At 40.1% G+C, this 19,004-nt stretch overlaps 1 long non-coding RNA gene across 1 annotated transcript; it reads left to right on the top strand.

Moving 5' to 3' along the window:
- Nucleotides 1-4,948: 4,948 nt before the first annotated feature.
- Nucleotides 4,949-18,761, top strand: LOC121067836. The gene is made up of 3 exons (XR_005818477.1): nucleotides 4,949-5,085; nucleotides 8,002-8,293; nucleotides 17,892-18,761. It is a non-coding gene; the product is annotated as an uncharacterized LOC121067836 (long non-coding RNA).
- The last annotated feature ends 243 nt before the right edge of the window (nucleotides 18,762-19,004 follow it).

Below are 19,004 nucleotides of genomic sequence, written 5' to 3'. Positions count from 1 at the left end.
AAAATGAAAGCTTATAGTTAATAAAATGCATTTACCGTGTGAAAGCCGTGACTGACTGAATTGAACTTTTCCACGCGCTGCTGTTATGTTCCATACACCTCCCACAGATGTAGAAGACCAAGGTCAGTGGAGAATATATATATATATATATATTTTCGTTATAAATGCTGGTATGCAAGACTTCTTCACCTCTGAAGTTGCTGTGCCCATAGAAATGTGAGATAATGGTGAGAAAAATTACTAAAAGAGATATTGTTTCCTTTACAGTCAGCTGCTCCTCCCAGGTCAACCCTTGGCAGCTGCACAGGGTATCTCTGAACAGAGGCACAATGGTAGTGGTCCAGCCCATGGAGATTTTATAGCAGAAGGAAGCAGAGAAAGAAGGGGAAGAGGGATGGAAAGGTGGCAGGAAGGAAGAAAGGAAGGAAAAGCTCTAGCGTCCTCGTGTGCTGGGAAGGGTACAAGAAGAAAAGCCATTCTCTCCACTGCACTTCAGGACTATCATGTGCTGTGAGTCATTTTCCCTTCTGGCAGCACGTACACAAGGGCTGATTTGAAGCAAGCACTTAGCTCATAGCTTTTCTTATTGCTTCTGCCCCAGGCCACATGAAGAGATAGCCAGCAATGCCGAGAGTCCTCTGCTGAATGACACCGGCAAGACTTAACTATAGCCTCAAAGACTTGCAGGTGTCCTGGGTGTCCTGCTGGATTTGAATTAGCTCTGATGACATATTTAGGCTGTGGCAATAGTTTTATTGTATTTTTTTTTTCTTAGAGTTGGAGCAGCATTAGGAAAACTCTTTTTAACACCAGGCAGTAGAAGGTGAGGACAGAGCTTCCTGTCTCTCTTATAAAACCATTTAATGCGCAAGAAACCAAATTCAGCCCTGAACTTTTTTTCAGGAGTGTCTTATCTTTTGTAAGAGAGAAGGATGCCAGTTTCTGGAAAAAGGGAAAAGACAAAGCAAAATGAGGGGAATTGAAAATACTGTTACAACGCAACCCAGGATAAACACAGTATATTAAACTCTGGGCAGCTGAGGACAGTGTTCTCTCTTATTAAGAGCAGGGTGTTCCAGGGTCCCTTTGTATTAGAAATGGTAACTACCTTATGTACTTACACCTTTTTTAATCCCTCAGGCCCCTTCAGACTTGATGCACCTCAACGTTTTTGTCATCCATATAGACTCCCAGTAAATCATCTCCTGATTATTTAGTAATAACTTATATATCCTAAATAATACTGCCACTCTACAGCTACTTTTAAATTCTATATCTTCTTATTTTTCAAAAAGTTTCAAATCCCAGCAAGGGCAGAGGATTGACATTTAACCTGTGATTTATCAGTGTCTTTAATAGCCTTAAAAAGATCTTAATGAAAAATGAAATAAATCATACATTACCAGCCTATTTCTCTTACTAGTCTGCTGAGTAAAATTGTCATATGTTAGTAGAGACATTTTTTTTTTTTTTTTTTGACAAAAATCTCTTCGTCTCTATCATGTTCCCTCTAAATCACACAAATAGTAGGAACCAGACTTTCAGCATCAATTAACTGATTTCTTTGGAGCTGTGCTAAGTACATCAGTTGATGATTTGGCCAAAACCATGTGAATATAAGAACATCTTACATGTTTATTATGTTTGCTTGCATTGTAAGCAATCCCTTCTGAAACAATTAATCCTTAATTGTACAAGTAGTCCTGCTGAGGTTAGTAGACAGAAAGGATCATAGATTTTAGCTGCTAGGGAATTCTATACAGAGGTAAATCACTAAAAAGGTGCTCTCCAGAGCTTGTACCTGCACAACTGTTTCTCAATAGATATTCATAAATGTATCTGAAAAAGCTCATCATCATATTTTTTGGCCTGGATAAGAATGCCATTATGATTCATAGGTCTCAACAAAGTGCTGTTAGAAAATACTTATTTAGAATAATGAGAAGAAAATGCTGCTGACAAATATTTGGGGATGCTGAATTGTGAGTAGAAATCATTTGTCAGCTTCATCATGAAAACAATATCCAATTTTGGTAACTTCTGAAAGAAAAAGTAACATTAGAGAGAGAGAGAACTCAGTGTTTCCTTTTTGTATGTGAGCACTGAAGTGCTGGTGTTAATTTCAACCAAGGTATTGCACGTGGTTTTAGAAGCATGGTTTAATGCTTTCATTCCCTACTACTGGCTTGCTGTACAAATGATAGCTCAAATACTTTTCCCACTTCAGATGAGCAGGGAGCAAATTCCCTGGAGTCTCTCAGAGCATGTGGTAATATAAACATGACATTGAACATTTGCTTTATGTTCAAAGACTAATGATAAACCCAGAGCGGAAATATATATCTTCCTTTCACATTTAAGGCTGTGCTTAAGTAACATAGTCTAGCCTTCTAATTTAAATACAGATTTTTTTTTTTTTGGTCGTGGTGGTGCTCAGGGGAGAACAGCTAATGTACAGAAGAGTGAAAGTGCTAGCTGTCTTGAATTTATTCTTTGTGCTTTTCTCTTTCATCATTAGAGTTGTTAAATGTTCTGGGATAAAGTGATTACACACTTAAATACAGGATACTATAAAACATGAAGCAGCATAACAGCATGTGTGGATAAATAAGGTCCCTGTTTTTATCAATCATCATTAAAAAAATAAAGTCTGGTTAAGAATGAGACATAGAAATAGGCAGCTAGATAAAATGCATATGTACTGGAAAAAATCATATGAATGTGAGTACTTTTCTACCAGCATTAGAAAATGAAAAATGAAGTACGGACTAGAATAACTGGTTTTAGGTGAAGCTACTGATATCTCAAACAGCAGAAGGAAATTGTAGGGAGCCCAGTGAAAGTAGGGAACAAAAGTTAAAGTGAATTATTTTCAATGACGGCCACTGTGGAAGATGCCCTACTGTAAGACCTTCCTTTTTCAGGGGTGAGCCTGGGGAACGCTCTCAATATGAAGTGTCACCAGAAGAGGTTTTTGAAAAATCAGTGGAAAGGGTAGTATCAAAGTGGCAGCAGCAGATAGCATGAGCCCAGTATTTTCTTTGGAACTCAGGGCTGAATTTGCTGAACAATTAATTGTGGCTTCCAACCTATTGTTTATTTTTATTTTAATTTTTTCCCCTTTTGGATGGATGAGAAATGGCACCAGTTTTTTAACAAAGTGCTGCAGAGAGAATTTAAGGAACTACAGAACAGTAAGTCTGGTTTTTGTACCGGAAAAATCAGTAGAAGCTGTAACAAATGATAGAGTTAGTAGAGATGTGAAATACAACATAAGGGGAAATAGTTCAAACAGATTTTGTAGGCTGAAGTCATTGCTCACAAATCTGATCTAGTTCTTTGAAGAATATGTAGGTAACGGTGATGCAGTTAATAACAAATTTACAAAAATACTTTCAACAATGCCTTTTACCAAAGGTTCTGGATGGGATTAAGCTGTGATGGGTTAACAATTGGTTAAATGAAGGGAGGCACAGAGTAGGGGTAAATGGTCTCCATTTTCACAATAGAGTGGAAAGTCCATAGTCCCAGTTCTGTGCTGTTTAGTATACTCATAAATGAGCTGAGAAAAGGGGTGGGTGATGTGGTGACAACCGCTACTTGATCAAACAAGATATTTTTGAGAAGCCAAAATTCAAACCAACTGTAAAGAGCATCAGAAGGATGCTCTTCATTCCTTAAAGGACGCTCTTTTGTTTCTTCATTCTAATATCATTGCTTGATATTAATTGACTCTAAGATAAAAATGGCAGATGAAATCTGGTGCCCATAAAATCTAAGTAATGCACATGGGAAAACCAATCTCAACTATATGTACAAAATGATAATTTTCTTATTAGCTATAACAATTTGAAGTTATACATACTTTTCTGAATCATTATAATGATCAATGAGAATCAAAGGAAAGCTGAATGCTAGAAGTGACAAGGAAAGGAATGGATATCATTTTTCTCACTGCTTACATATTCAGGGTGTTGAATAAGGCATTCATTTCTGATTCTTCCATCTGAAAAGATATTGTAGAGATTGAAAAGGTACAGAGATGGACAGTAAGGTTACCAAGGAATCTGAAATGGCTTTTGCATATGGAGAAAGTAAATGAGTTATGCCCTTTAGCCTGGGAAACAAACTACTGAGATGTATGTGGAGAAGGCTAGTCAGGGTTGATTGTTCCCTGTATCTCACAACCCTTGCAGTACGGGCAGTGTAATGGTACTATTAGACATCTGTATTATATGTACTTTTTCTGCACAGCTTGTAATACAGCTTAGGAACTCATTACCATGTGAAGTGTCAGCTGTAAAAGTAGGAATGTGTTAAGAGGATGGGATGGATTTGGAGAAGAAAGGCCATGAAGAACAAATTGGCACACAGCAGCCTCAGACACGCTTGCTGGAAGATGATATGTGGTCAATAGAGCTCTCTATGGGCCATGTTCCCTGGCAGGAGCATCTGCTAATAGCCTCTGCCAGAGAAGGGCTACAGGAACAAATGGACCTTCAGTCTGACCAAAATGTCTTAAAATATTTTTCCTCATATCCACTCTGTCGGCTACATAGCATTAACCCTGATCTTTGCTGTTGACTGAGTGACCAAACGCCAAGGGACTCAGGTGTCTACTGTGACTCAGATCTTCTGCCAGAAGGAAACTGTGGCTCTGGTGAGCTCTCAGTCAGCCTTGCTTTCAGGCTTACCAAAAGCTTCCGATTCTGTCACTGTCCTGGACTTTCTTCCTTTTTTTTTTTTTTTTTTCCTTTTTATTTTTTTCCCAAGCCTTGATTTCACTAAAAGTTGGGTTTTAGCTTCCTTCCTTTTTAAGGAGCACAAGTACAGGGTGCAGCTTGAAGAGGCACATGAGTACAATTCCAGCACGTCTCTATTTTGGTCTCACAGAAAAGCAGCATTTAGATTTAAAAATCTCAAGACTTGTGCTATTACCCAGCATGCATTAAGCTATTTCTCTGCTGACTTGGCGTGGAGGAAGGAGAGGTGTCCACTAACGAGGCAGCTGAATCATGACGGTATGAAACAGGCTGGATGTGACTCCTCTGTAAAGAACCTTGGTCTATGAGTCCTAGCAGACAGGTGGGAGATTCTTATTTGTACGTATTAATGACACTTGCTTATCAGACAGTGATAATGCAATGGACAAACAAATGGCATTTCCCTTATTAATATGTAAATTATATGCTAAGAAGAAATGATCAAAGGCTCTTGAAATACAGCAGTAAATGCTAATTTCATTCCTTGCCTTTCAGCATACTGTGCATTGTAGATAGCTCTTTTCCCTAAATGAACATTTAAAACTTTCATTTTGCATGTTTTCATCATCTTTAGATATTTCAGATACATTTTTCCTAAATATGTTGTGCTGATTGCATATAATGCTCTATGATACCTCATAAAGTTGCCACTCAGAACTTACAGCAGTGAAGGCGGAGGGGCAGAAGAGTGCAAAAAAATCTTTATGCTGGCACTGTGTTTTGATGTAGAGGCTGATGTGACCAATGCTCTTCTCGAACAGCCTTTCGGTGCTCTGATTCCCTAGAATTGTTTATAGGTTATTAGTAGCACTAAGCAGCAGATAAAGTACCGAGGTGGATTTCCCTGCAAGAAACCAAGCCAAGTAATCCCCTTTTGCAAACACAGTTGGCTCTACCTTGTAAACTATTTTGTTTGCTTGTTTGTTTGTTTGATTGATTTTCCTTTTATATATATATATATATATATATATATATATATATTTTTTTTTTCCTGGAAATCTGTTCCAGAACTTCAGTCTCTGGATGTCTAGAAATCTGATTTCTTCATAACCATTTTTTCATATGCCAACACTGTTGGTGAGCTTGGAAGGTTCTTCTCTCTTGTGTTTTCTCCCTTATGTATTTGTAACACAATCACACCCGGTCTCAGGATGTGGCATCTTTGCTTCTTTTTAGGCTGGTAGGCCAATTTGTAGTGGTGTCCCCTTACAAGATAAGCTTCTCCATTTCTTCAGTCATCTAAGCAGTATTCCCTGAACATGTGGCCAGGATCGGTGGCACCCCAGCGTATTGCCTTTTGTGGTGACTCGTGGCTGGGAGCATGAGATGTTTAGGGTTCCTTTTCCCTTACTGGAGCTATGCTAGAAGGGTTGCAATGGAGGAAAAGTCCTTTCACGTACTCTTTTAGCAGCTGCTTCTGTTGGCTGCAGGAGTAAATTGCAAATAATTTCCCAGCTCTAGTTCTCCTTTGCCCATTTATTTGTGCTTACTAAGAGGAACTAACTGATACTGAGAAGGAAATGCCTGGTGAGCAAGACCCAGTAGGAACCTCCTCTGTGCTGTGAGGGTGATTTATATTTAAATCATTTTGGAGCTGGCTTTATTTAAGTTTTTAGCTGATAGTCTGCTGTGTCTAGCACTGGAAGAAGTGTCAGTTAGTTTTATAGAGAGGATTCCTACTTGCATGACACCTGAAGTGCTATGACACTTTCTGAAAATGCGAGGGACTATTTGCTCCCACTTGCAGCGGGCATGGTGGTGCCATGCAGTAATAACAGTTCAGAGAGGTACATTGAACACACTTGATTTAAGAGAATTTCACTTTTAAAAGTGTCTGAAGCTTAGTCAACAAGCTCATCTCTACTCAGTACACTCGTGTACTTTCTTAATTCTTTTAGGATGTTCTTTAGACTGAGACTCAGAAATAATTTCCCTTGCTTTAAAGTCCTGCTTCTGAGTGGAGCAGTAAGCTGCTGGAAAGGGCTGGGGATTTTATTCATCAAGAATTGGAAGAGAGTCTTGAGGTGATCTCTCTGCTTCTGATGAAATTCGTTCCTTTATCTAGAAACTCCTAAATCATTCCTGGCAGAGGTGACATTATAAAAAGAATTCTGAAGAACAAAAGTTCTTGCCCTTGGAATACTCTGCATTGCACCAAATGGTATACTTTTTTTTTTTTTTTTTTTTAACTTCATGAGACTACAGCAATTGTAAGATGCATAGAAACTTTCCTTTCCTTTAGATTTCTTTAATCATTATTTCAAGTTGATAGATTTTATTTTTCCTCACACAAATAAGCTGCACAAAGTGTAGCCAGAGCAGTGTCTGGTGACCACCAGGGCCTTGCAGAGGACACATCAGGTTCATCCCTGTCCCACCTTAAGGGATTGTGGTGAGCCCAGCCCAGCCTCCTCTTGCTGTTCACCATCTCTGCAGCAATGTGTGTCCGTGGAGCACGGCACCGCTCTTCCCATGTAGCAGAGCATGGCACACGTTTAGCTGCATGTGATTATTTAAACAGGGACAAAAATAAATCCTTTTCCTATGGCTTCCTCCTTTGGCAGGCAGATGCACTCTGGGGACATAGGCTTTACTGCAGGATAGCAGAGAGAGAATTTTTTGGGAGTCTGTGTGATGCATGATTGCCTAATACACCTCAAATTCCCCTCTGAGGAGATTTATTTTATTTTATTTTATTTTATTTTATTTTATTTTAATCATCAGCAGATGATTCTTTCTCCTCCTGATGGCGTAAAGAGGTGGAAGCTGCTACACCATCAAGTGAATTTATTCTCAGAACGGGGAAAGTTTATTTGTTTTTTTGTTGGCAGTAAAAGCAATACCTAAGCAGTGCTGAAGCTGAAATATGGGCTTAAGAATTTATGGAAAGCCTGCTAGTTACAAGGACACTAACATCTGTCCCTTTCTGTAAATTATTAAATAAAGAAAACCCCAAACTCTAGGAGACAGCAAATATTAGATGAAGGCAGCGATTCTATGTCATGGTTATATTTGATGGCAGCTAATTCAGTCTGAATAGAGTTATGACCTAAATGCACAGATAAGGTAATTTTGAAGTAATTTCTGTTGGTCATAGTGATCTTGAGGACATATTTTGGAACATCACTTGGCTTACGTTGTTCTGGAAGCTTGTCAAGTCTTCTTTAAATAAACTTGTTTAAATTCTGCTCAAGAGCTTTTCTGATATATGATAGCAAAGTATTTTATCTTCTATTAGGCAAAATATTCATCATGTGCATAAAAACCTGGAGTTGGTCCGCAGCTCTGTTGTTCAGCATCAGTGGCAAGTACTTTGCTGGGCAGCTTCTCATATCTGTGTCACCAGAGACTGACCCAGGTGTTTGGATGCCTTCCAGCTCAGGAAGTCCAAGGTGCCAGCTTGGATTTGTCTCAAGGAAGTAAGACACTCTTTAGAGAAAATCTGCAGCTTATCCAGAAGATTCAGCCACAAACACACCATGTAGTCCAAGAAGTGAGTAGACAACCAGAATAAAGACAGATGGAAGGAGGTGAGCTTTGACCTTTCTCTGTGCAGCATTGCAAGCTTCTCCCCAAACAGACTTTAACTCCCTAACACCCGATTTCTATAGCTTTTGTATATTTTAAAATCATCAACTTCATGCAGCTGTTCCACTTCTTGTATCTCTTTGACAGGTATTTTTTTATTTATCTTTGGTGAGTATATTGCAACATGATTTCTGGTATGTACTTTTGATGCTGATTTTTCAGAATACCTCAAATGACTTGAAACAGGAGCTGACAGCATCTCAGCCACAGCAGCTACTGCAGTCCTCTTAGCAGCTGCTGTATCTGTGTGACAAGTAAGAGCCTCTAACAAAAATAAAGTCATTTTACCGTGTACGTCTAATTTGTTAGCTTGATTTACAGGTGATAAGTGATCCTGACCAGATTGGTTCTGACACATAACGAGTAAGGTATCTGGAGGCCTTCCAGTGGCAAAGGCTTTGGTATACTATTTTATAGCATAGTATTCAGTTTAGCATAACTCAGCTTTACAAATTGGCTATGTCTGACCTTGATATTCTCTTATACAGACTGTGATAGTAGTAAATTTTGAGACTGTTCCTAGTTAACCTGATAAAGGAAAAGTTATTTGGGAATGTAAAGACAGACCATTGCAGAGGTCTCCCCCTAGAAGGTAGCTTCATGCTATGTGGACAGTGTGAAACTCACTTTTTCCCTGAGCTTATGGACTTCAGCTTTGTCAATAAAACATCCACGTGGAATGAAACTACTACTTCAGCTCTTATCTTCCACCTGGTTGCTGGTATGTGGCTGGAAGTCCTACAGAGGGGCACAGTGCTGGGTAGGGATGCTCTGACATGGGCTAGCCTCTGAGTAGGTGCCTCCAAATACTTCCTAAATCTCTGCTGTACCCCCTGGCTGTACTCCTCAGCTCCACTCTGCTGCTTTTGCTAAATAATCTGCCACTGATGTAGCATTAAGCCAGATGTGAAAGTGTTAAAGAGCTTTCAAAAGGGGAGGAAAAGTGGTAAGGTGTTCAAAGCCAGGATCAGGAATCTATCAAACTGCTGCCTGGTGTCTTAACAGGACAGTGGCTGTGCTGCTCTGCCCTTTCTCTTCATGGCCAAAGGGCGAAACTCATCCACTGTTACTCAGTGCTAGGGAAAAGTTGTTGGTAGCATGTGAATTTGGGCATCCAAACAGAGAAGCTGGTAGTCTGCCACAGGCTCAAGGCACAGTGAGTGAACTGGGAGCTTGCTGGGTAATTGGTAAAGCAGCTCTCAGATGCACCAGCAACTTTACTGGGGTGACCAGTACAAACAGGGCCAGAATCCAGCTGTACCCAACCATGTGAACTTATTGGAGATTTATGTTCCTAATACAGCAATGAGAGGACACTTCACTACTGCTTGCCTTTATTTTTTCCATCCACCAGTGTTACCAGTTGAAGTACTCATGCCAGGTAATCAGACTGAGACCTGGCTCTGTGTCCCAGCGCAGATGCCTGGGTGAAGTCAGGGTGGTGAAGCTCTAACTGATTCCAAAGGGTCTGGCTGTCAACCATTGCAATAAATAATCCTGGTCCTAACAGCTCCAAAGTATGTTCAGTTTATTTTCTCATGCTTTACTTACCATTTTATTGGCAAACATCTTTCATGCTGTAAGTAATTCTACAATGTATATAGATGTAGTAAAACATGCAGTGATTCTTCACCTTTTAAAATTCACTTAGAATGGTGACACGTTTGCTTTTATCTTGTGTGGCTTCCAAGGGAAAAAAAGTATTAAAAGTTTTATGTGTTTGAACATTTTCCTTAAAGAGAGTTCTTCTGGCAGATTTAGTCTCTTATTTGATCCTTCTAAGTATATTCCATTTCTCCAGTGAAGTAGTTATGTATATTTAGGGGAATTAATTCATATTCCTTAAAAAACAAACGTTCTTCCTGTCAGATATTAAAAATGTACCTAAGGGAATTTGGCTTGTTTACTTTTGAATTTTAAGATTTTTACATATTACCATGTCAATGATGTGAATCATTTCACCTCTGGGAGCTCTGCTGTAGGGAGCTCCAGGTAGTTTTTCTGGGAACCGAGAGGGTATGTGGGGAGGGCTGTATAGGTGTGTGCATGCACATATATGCCTATATACAAACTCACCTGTGGGTGTTTATAAATGCATTTAAGTATATATGCATAGGCAGCCAACCACTTATCAGTGCAGAGCTTCAGCTGCAGGATTAGTGCAATCTGGCCAGCATCTCATGCTGCCCTAACACCAGAGGAGGGCAGGGGCTCATAAAAAATACAACAAATATGTTTAAAATGAAAGGAGGTAATAAGGAAGGAAAGTAGATGAGAATGATATGACAAGATTACATAAACTATAAAGGAGATTACATAAACTATACACCCAGCGTGGTGTTTCTGAATTGTCTGAAAACATGTTTGATAGGGGATGCGGGTTGTCCGTCTGCCATCACACCTTACAATTGTAGTCTGGCTGATGGATGTCACAGCAGAGACAGATCTTGAGGAGTGATTTGAAAGAGAAGATTCCCATTAGATCTTTTTCAAAGGATACATTTTCTTCTTTAAATCAGTCAGGGTTCCCAGAGCTGAGTCATTAACAAGCATCTTTTTTGATGAAGTTCAGAGCCCCACAGCACTGGGAGCAGGATGAAATTAAAGGTTGAGTGGTTTGCTATACAGCAGACCACAAAGAGGCTCACTCTTCCAAAAGCTGCCTCGTGTTTTCTGGAGGGCTATTGTGTTTAATCGATACATGGCTGTGCAACATAATTTCCCAGCTCAGTGTTCTCTGGGAATGCTTTTCAGGATGGCATTGGGGCAGGTTGCAGCTGGGGAATGTGCTGGGGAGGTCAGTGCTGCCAGTCCTGGCAAGCAGGGGATTGAGAAGAGGCAAGTCCTGCAGCAGCTCGCAGAGCCGTAGTCCAGGGCATAGCCTTTGAAGTACTTTAAAATGGAAAACACTGTGTTGCTAAGCCTGATTTCTCAGCTCTGTAAAAAACCTTTCAGAACACAAGTATGCTCCAAAGAATCATATGCCACAGTTCTTTCTGGGTTATATCTCAGGAAGAAAAGTTAATTTAGCTCAGTCTTCAAATCTTTGTTAAAATTTTGACTTTAAGGTCGAGGTAGTAAATTTTAGTTAGAAACAGATGGAACAGCTTTTTTTTTTTTTTAATTATGTTCTTTAATTTAAATAGGGTTTATATTTTATTTTATTTTAAATCCTGAATCCAAATCAATTTAGTTTTCACTGTTGGACAATACAGGAACTCGTCTCTGCAGCTTTAGGGCTTAGATTCTTAAAGGCAAATATCTGCATGGCTTCTGCTGAGTCCAGTTCAATGTAAGTGCTAACCTACCATTGAGGGCACAGATACCAACAGCACATTCATGTCTTTCTGTGAGCAAAGACAGGAGATCCACTTGGGCTCATGTCTAGCCTTTGACACCTTCACCCATGTCTGTTCAGGCTGCTGAAAGAAAGATTTATGGATGCCTTTTTGATCTCCACAGCAATCACACAGAGAAAGTGGGGGCCTTTTCTTACATCTCCCATGCTGGAGGAGTGGCTGAATTCAGTATTTCTGTCTGGGTGGAGATGGGGCTCCTATATTTGGACAAATTGTTTGCTCATCTTCTGCTGCAAAGTATTGGTGAGACCAGTCTGGATTCACACCTCAAAATTCAACACCCTGGAAACCTAATGTGACATAGAGTTTGACACTAATTTTGGCCCATCTCTAACTAGAGTGGTCCTCTGATATACATCTTATTCAAGCATAGAGCTAGGTGAGATTGAGTTTAATTGTTAATGAAATAATGAAATGTTATGAAGGCAAATTAATTTTGTACAGGCCAGCAGTGAGACAGTAACACAAGCTGAACTTGAGTCAGTCAGCAGTGCTCCACAACCTTTCCCTTTGCTTTGAGACAAGTGCAAGAAGCATGGTCATACATGGTGTTGGAGACAGAGAGAAACTGGTAGCTCTGGAGCTACCGCAGCGGGGGCAGGCAGTGCTTCTGCCTTCACTTTAAGCAGCAGTGGCATTCAAACACTGTTATATCCCATATGGAGAATCCATCACCCAAAAGGAATCCATGTTTATAAAAACTGCTTCTTTCTACACTCATATTAGTTTGTTGGTAAGTGAAAGCAGACAGCTTTCCTTGTCTTGCATGGAATAGCTCAAAGAAGTCAGATGCTATTAAAATGGCAAATGTTATTGCCAATCTCTCTCTTTCTCTCTCTTTCTCTTCCTTAGGGAGCTTCAGAAGTTTTCTGAGAATCATTTAGACGTGAAATGTACCAGCAGATGAGTCATGGAAGTGCTTGGGGATAAGGAGCACTTATTGTGTCTGTGACTCCTTTTGTCATTCTCAGCTATGTGATTCAGACCATTTCTGGTGTGGACAACGTAGAGTTTTGCTTTCATGCTGTTGGAAAGTAAATTATCACTGTCTTCACTAAGGAATGGGTTTCTCGTGGCAGCATTAGATGTAGATGTCAAGAGGCTTTACCTCTTTTCCAACTCTCAGGTGTGGAACATAAGTTTCCCTTAGAACCATAGAATTGCAAAACAGTTTGGGTTGGAAGGGACCTTAAAGATATTTCAGTTCCAACCCCCTGCCATGAGCAGGGACACCTCCCACTAGACCAGGTTGCTCAAAGCCCCATCCAGCCTGGCCCTGAACACTTCCAGGGATGGGGCATCCACAGCTTCTCTGGGCAACCTGCTCCATCACCCTCACTGCGAAGAATGTCTTCCTAATATCTAATCTAAAGCTACCATATTTTAGTTTTAAACTGTTCCCCCTTGTCTTATCATTACACTCCCTGATCGAGTCCCTCCCCATCTTTCCTGTAGGCCCCCTGTAAGTACTGGAAGGCCACTATAAAGTCTTCCCAGAGACTTCTCTTTAACATGTTGTTGCTGTTCCCTGGCCATCTGCCTCTCAGTATTCTCCCATGGCACATCCATGACACAGAAATTAAAGCATCTCTCTTGCTCACTGCCTCTACAGGCACACTTCTTCTCTGTAATTTTTAGGAAAGCTGATGATTTCCCTCCCTCAACCCTTTCTCTGATATATAATTTATTCCCCTTCCAACAGATAAATCAAAAGCAGCATGAGTTGGAAGATGACAGGTAGAAACAACAGGAAAACAAAACTTATGAAAAAATGTTGCATTTGTCTGACTGGTTGTTGATCAGTTGCCCAAAGTCCTGCCTGTACTGGCCCAAAACTTTTGGACATGTGAGCTGATTTCATGCAGACTTGTCAGAAAGGTAAAGATATCAAAACCCCCCTACAAGTTTAGTGAAAACAGCTGGTCAAGTGGAGGAGGTGTGTTGTGGTTTAGCCCGGCTGGCAGTCAAACACCACACAGCCGTTTGCTCACCCTCCCCCCTCCCTCTCCGGGATGGGGGAGAGAAACGGGAAAGTGAAGCCTGTGAGTTGAGATAAAGACAGTTTATTAAGACAGGGAAAAGAATAACAACAATAATAATAATAATAATAATAGTATTAATAGTAATAATGTGTACGAAATAAGTGATGCACAATGCAATTGCTCACCACCCGTTGACCGATGCCCAGCCTATCCCCGAGCAGCCGGCCACCCCTCCACCCCGGCTAGCCACCCCTATATATTGTTCAGCATGACGTCAGATGGTATGGAATACCCCTTTGGCCAGTTTGGGTCAGCTGTCCTGGGTCTGTCCCCTCCCAGCTTCTGCTGCATCCCTAGCCTGCTCGCTAGCAGGACAGAGAGAGGCTGAAAAGTCCTTGGCTTGGTGTAAGCACTGCTCTACAACAATTAAAACATCAGCATGTTATCAGCGCTCTTCTCATTCTAATCCAAAACATAGCACCCTGCCAGCTACTAGGAGGAAAATTAACTCTGTCCTAACTGAAACCAGGACAAGGTGGAAGGCTCATGCCCCAGCAGAGGAGAGGCTGGTGTGGAGTGGTGTTGTCAGACATCACAGAATCCAGAGGAGAACACAGTCTGGAGATACAGAGTTGTAGGAAACCAGCTTGCATCATCTCTGCTGCTCATGGAGCTAGGCATTTAGTTTCTCTCTCCTCAGAGAAAAGAGCGTAACAACGAACTGTTCTTTACTCCTAGGGTGTCATTGTTCTATTTGAACTATTTCCTTTTGATGGTATTGTGCTCTCAGTTATAGTTAATTTAGGTTTTGCTGATAATGCTTATTGCATAGAAAACTTCTGATTGTGACCTCTATAATGTGGACTCTGTCACCTGAGTTGTTCTTTTTTTTTTCACTATTTTTATGTTTGTTTCTTTATTAGAGAGACTATAATGGTTCCAACCAATGGTAAAGTTACTACTCATGGATTAGGTTGCATCAAATGCATTGTGAGACTGAGATAACCAGCAATAATAGGGCTGAGGTTCCTAGCTGCAACCACAATAAACCTCCTGAAATTTATTGGCAGTAGAACTGGAAGTCATAATCCAGAGAAGAAGGTGGTGGTTAGAAAGACTCTGATGGACTATGGAATAGTGATCCCATTCTTTTTTATTTTATTTTTCTCTCAGCTATGAAATAACCCTCTACCATCACATCTTTTTCAAGACATCATTGGAAGATAAAAAGAAGTGATTTTGTTCATTTAAAGTCTATTTCTACTGAGAGGTGTATCAAAAGAGATAAAGCAGATATCTTCTTTCTGGAAAACCCAGATTAAAATCTACTGGCTGTCAGTGTCCTTCCAAATGGAAGAACGTGTTAAACAGTCAAACTTATTTTATTCTTTTATGAGTAAGTGAAGTAAGCTACGAATTTATGTGCTTCCTTTAATAAGGGCCCTAGCTTGTGCTTTGGAAAAAGGTGGCAGTAAAGCTGTACTCTCTCAGAGTTACGGGGACATATCTCTCTAGTTCTCTCTAAACAAACTTTCAGCCTGCATGATCTCAGATTTAGTAGAACCAATAACATTTAATATCTAAAATTTTCATAAAGTTTTGTGGCTTTGAAATGCTACAATAACTACTTTCTTACGCCTAAAGACATTCATGGTAAGTTTGCAACACTTTGTACGTGAATATGGTTCAGCAAGAGTAGCGCAGTGACCTCTCCTGCACGGAAATTTATTAATGAGCTGGGTGTCCCATTTTTCTGCACTCAGATATTTGACCTCTCTCATGTGTTGGCAGTATTTTTTTGAAGCCAAGCTTCTGTAGAAAACCTGAAGAGATCAAAATAAAGATAAGAAGCAGACAGTATGTTAGTACGTTAGTGGATTAAAAGATAAATAACATGGTTAAATCTGATAAGAAAAATTGCATAGAGTAGTTGTACTATCTTTTGAAATTTTATTTATTTTGCTGAAAACTAGTTTTGGTGAAGAAAGATGAAAGCATGTTGAAACATTGCATTGACAGTTGTCTCCAGGTGCAACTTCTATGTCCATTGAATCAAAGTATTCAATTTATTTAAAAATCTCCTAATTCTCAGGGGAAAAACAAAACGAAACAAAAACCATGAAACAACAAACAATAGAGAAGCAAGTGGAAGAATTTTCAGCTTAAAAAAATGTTTTCTTTGGTGGCAATGCATAATTAAATCTCAGTAATGTTAGTGCTTAAAAATCTTTAGATCACACAGTTCTGGTGAAAGAATGGTGTTTTTATTTAAATTTCAAAACAAAATAGCTTGAATAAACAAATTGTAACTTTTTTCCCAGATAAAACCATACAACAATTTGAAAACTTACATTTCCCTTTTTTTTTTTTTTTTTGTTTTCTTTTCACTATGAAGAAATCAGTTAAATTTAAGTATTTTCTACAAAAAGTTTTAGCAAGTCAATGTTTCCCACTGGGTAGGTGGGAACCATTAATTGAAAAATTTCTCACCTGCACTACAAAGAAGGCTTCAATAGCTTTGATCATGATTAGAAAGAGCATTCTCTGAAATGGGCAAATTGTCCCTGCTCCTCCTTTCATCTTGATTGGACTGGCTACTGCACGCCCTGGGCTTCAAACAGCTACTGCTCCTTTTTTTTAAGAAAATATGTTTTATTGAAAATAAATTATTATTTCTTTACAAATAAAGAATAAAGAAAATATTGTTTTAAGAAAATATGACCAAATTAATGGCCTGATTTATCAAGAATTTTTTATGTTATAAAAATTTCATTAGTAAATTTTTGAAGAATGTTTTGACATATAGCCTCTATTATGAGCTCAGTTTAATATGTTATTGAATACTTGTTAGACTGTTTGGTGATAAGGTAACAAAAAGTTATGGATTACTTGGGATGCTCTGCATGGCCAGATGTGTTTTCCTCTTAGATAACCCTTGACAGTTTCATTATCAACTGATAATTGCAAGCTATGCTGCAATATATCTGTTTATGGGTTATTTCACTTTATTGTGAGCTAACCTCTTGCTGTCGTAGTGCTGCTCAAAGGTAGAATGGAAAGACAGGCTCCACATATTTTTGTTTTTGTTTCATTGGAAAAAAAATCTTTAAAAGAAGAAAGACAGGATCAAGCAACACAGTAGTGGTTGCAGTCAAAGTGGAACCACCAAATGTGTCATTTTGTCAGTCTGCACAGTCAGAAATTTATCTAACTCCAGAGTTAAAACAATTCCATCAGCAAAATACCATTTTTTACCTTAAAAGCTCTTGTGGCTGTTACTAGACTTTCATGCATTGGAAGCCTGGAGGACAGTTTTCATCTCAACTTTAGTAATCAAATGAAGCTGATATAAAAGTTTACCGACTATTGTACATGGTTAATACAGCTATTGTTTATTCAGAAGTCTTACCTCTGTGAAGTGACTGTGGGAGAAGTACAAATGTATTTAAATCTGTATAACCATTATGTCAATGTGAATATTTGTTGGTACTGCCTATAAATATATTACCTCCTTTATATTGATATAACTGTCTGCCTAAGCAGGCTGCAGTAATTTAGTCAAAACAGTTTTGCTATCAAGGCAGCTAAATCATAGGGGAGAAAGCAAACACTGCATACAGAGAAAGGCAGGTAATTTCTGTCACTACTTTGAAAACTGCTGGCTTTTTCAATCAACAGCAGATTTCTGTGAACAGAATAGGCATTCTTACAAAAACTGCAGTAAATGAAAAGTTATTTTTATTTTATTGATAATGATGCTATTTGCTCTTGAGATCTCTGCACTGTTAGAGGAGCTGGTTCAGAACTTACCAGTCCTGCCTTATATAATATATATGCCTTATATTTTTCTGCAGTGAAGACATAAACTGAGCCCTATAATGTTAGTATTTAAGGATCCTGTGTACTGTTCTTCCAGAGCTTTGTGTGAGGTTTTATCGGTAGCAGCATTCTTCATTGAGTCATACTTGCAATAAAAGACAGGGATGATTTTCCCATTGGAAACTAAGAATCCTTAATTTTTTATTTTTTTTTATTTTTTTTTCTATTCTGCCCTCGATAAAACACAATATTGTCTAGGCTTTGTGGAGGCTACATTCTCACCCCCCGGGAGCTTCTGGACCTGTGAAAAAAAAAAAAAAAAAAAAAAAAAAAGAAAGAAAAAGTATGACACTAATCGAGTTTTCTTGTTTCCTTTCCAGTCCCAGCATCGTGACTGTGGTTGGGCATCTGGCTGCGAGTGTTTATTCTCACTTCTGCTAGGGGACTCCCACATGTGGCTCCTGCCTTCTCCCCCATGTGTTTCCTCTTCGCCTGCCATGCAGAAGATGCTTTTCTTGAGACAAGGGAAAGCCATCATCATGTCATCTTGCCCTGAGGGCTGTTTGCTGGGTGCCTTTGCTCTCACAGGTGAAGGACATCTGCTTTCTGTATGGGCTAGTCAGGAACAAGGGTCCAGAGATGGCAATTTCCAGCTGGGTCCCTTGTACAACCCAGCAATATTTCAATGCTGTGTATGTGACACATGCAAAAAACCACCACTCTTAGTGTCTTTGGGAGGTGGGCCCAAATAGGCCCATATATTCCCCATATCCAGATATAGGGGCATATCTGTGCCCTGACATTTGGCATTTGAGGTCTTTGGAGCAGGTGCCAGCTGTGGCTGGGACTGGTGAGCATTGGTGAGTGGAGACTGAGGGGAAGGGCCCTGTTCTTCTGTGGGGAAAGGGGCGGGAGAAGCTGGAGAGCTTCTGCATGGCCATGGAGGAGCAAAGCCTGATAGGACTGCCAGTGCACACCATGGGTGTGCTCGCTCTCCAGATCCACCTTCCCATGCTCCTTCCCCTGCTCTGAGCCCCGAGACACGTCAGTGAGTTGTCAGGATAATGGCATGGTGGCCTGTTAGTGACTTTGTGGGCTGTTCCTCCAGCTGAAACCATATAGTCCCAGAACAGCTGAGGGTAGCAGCCATACTCAAGCAGGGCCACCCAGAGCAGGTTGCCCAGGACCATGTCCAGGTGGCTTTTGAAGATCTCCAAGGAGGAGACCCCATGGCCTCTCTGGGCAACCTGTGCCAGTACTCCATCACCCACACAGCACAGAAGTGCTGCCTGATGTTCAGAGAACCTCCTGTGCTCCAGTTTGTGCCCATAGCCTCCAAGGCACCAGAGTTGAACCCGTCAGATACACCACAGGGGTTAGGCAGAGTGGTGGCAGAGAGACAGGAACCACAAAGCTCTGTCCCAGCCCCAGGCAGCGGGGAGCAGCTGGGGCAGAGGCAAGGGCTTCCCAAAACCAGCTTGCCCAACTGAAAT

Source organism: Cygnus olor, chromosome 3 (assembly GCF_009769625.2).
Source record: "Cygnus olor isolate bCygOlo1 chromosome 3, bCygOlo1.pri.v2, whole genome shotgun sequence".
Taxonomy (NCBI): Eukaryota; Metazoa; Chordata; class Aves; order Anseriformes; family Anatidae; genus Cygnus; species Cygnus olor.
This window is presented reverse-complemented; position numbering and strand designations above follow the sequence as displayed.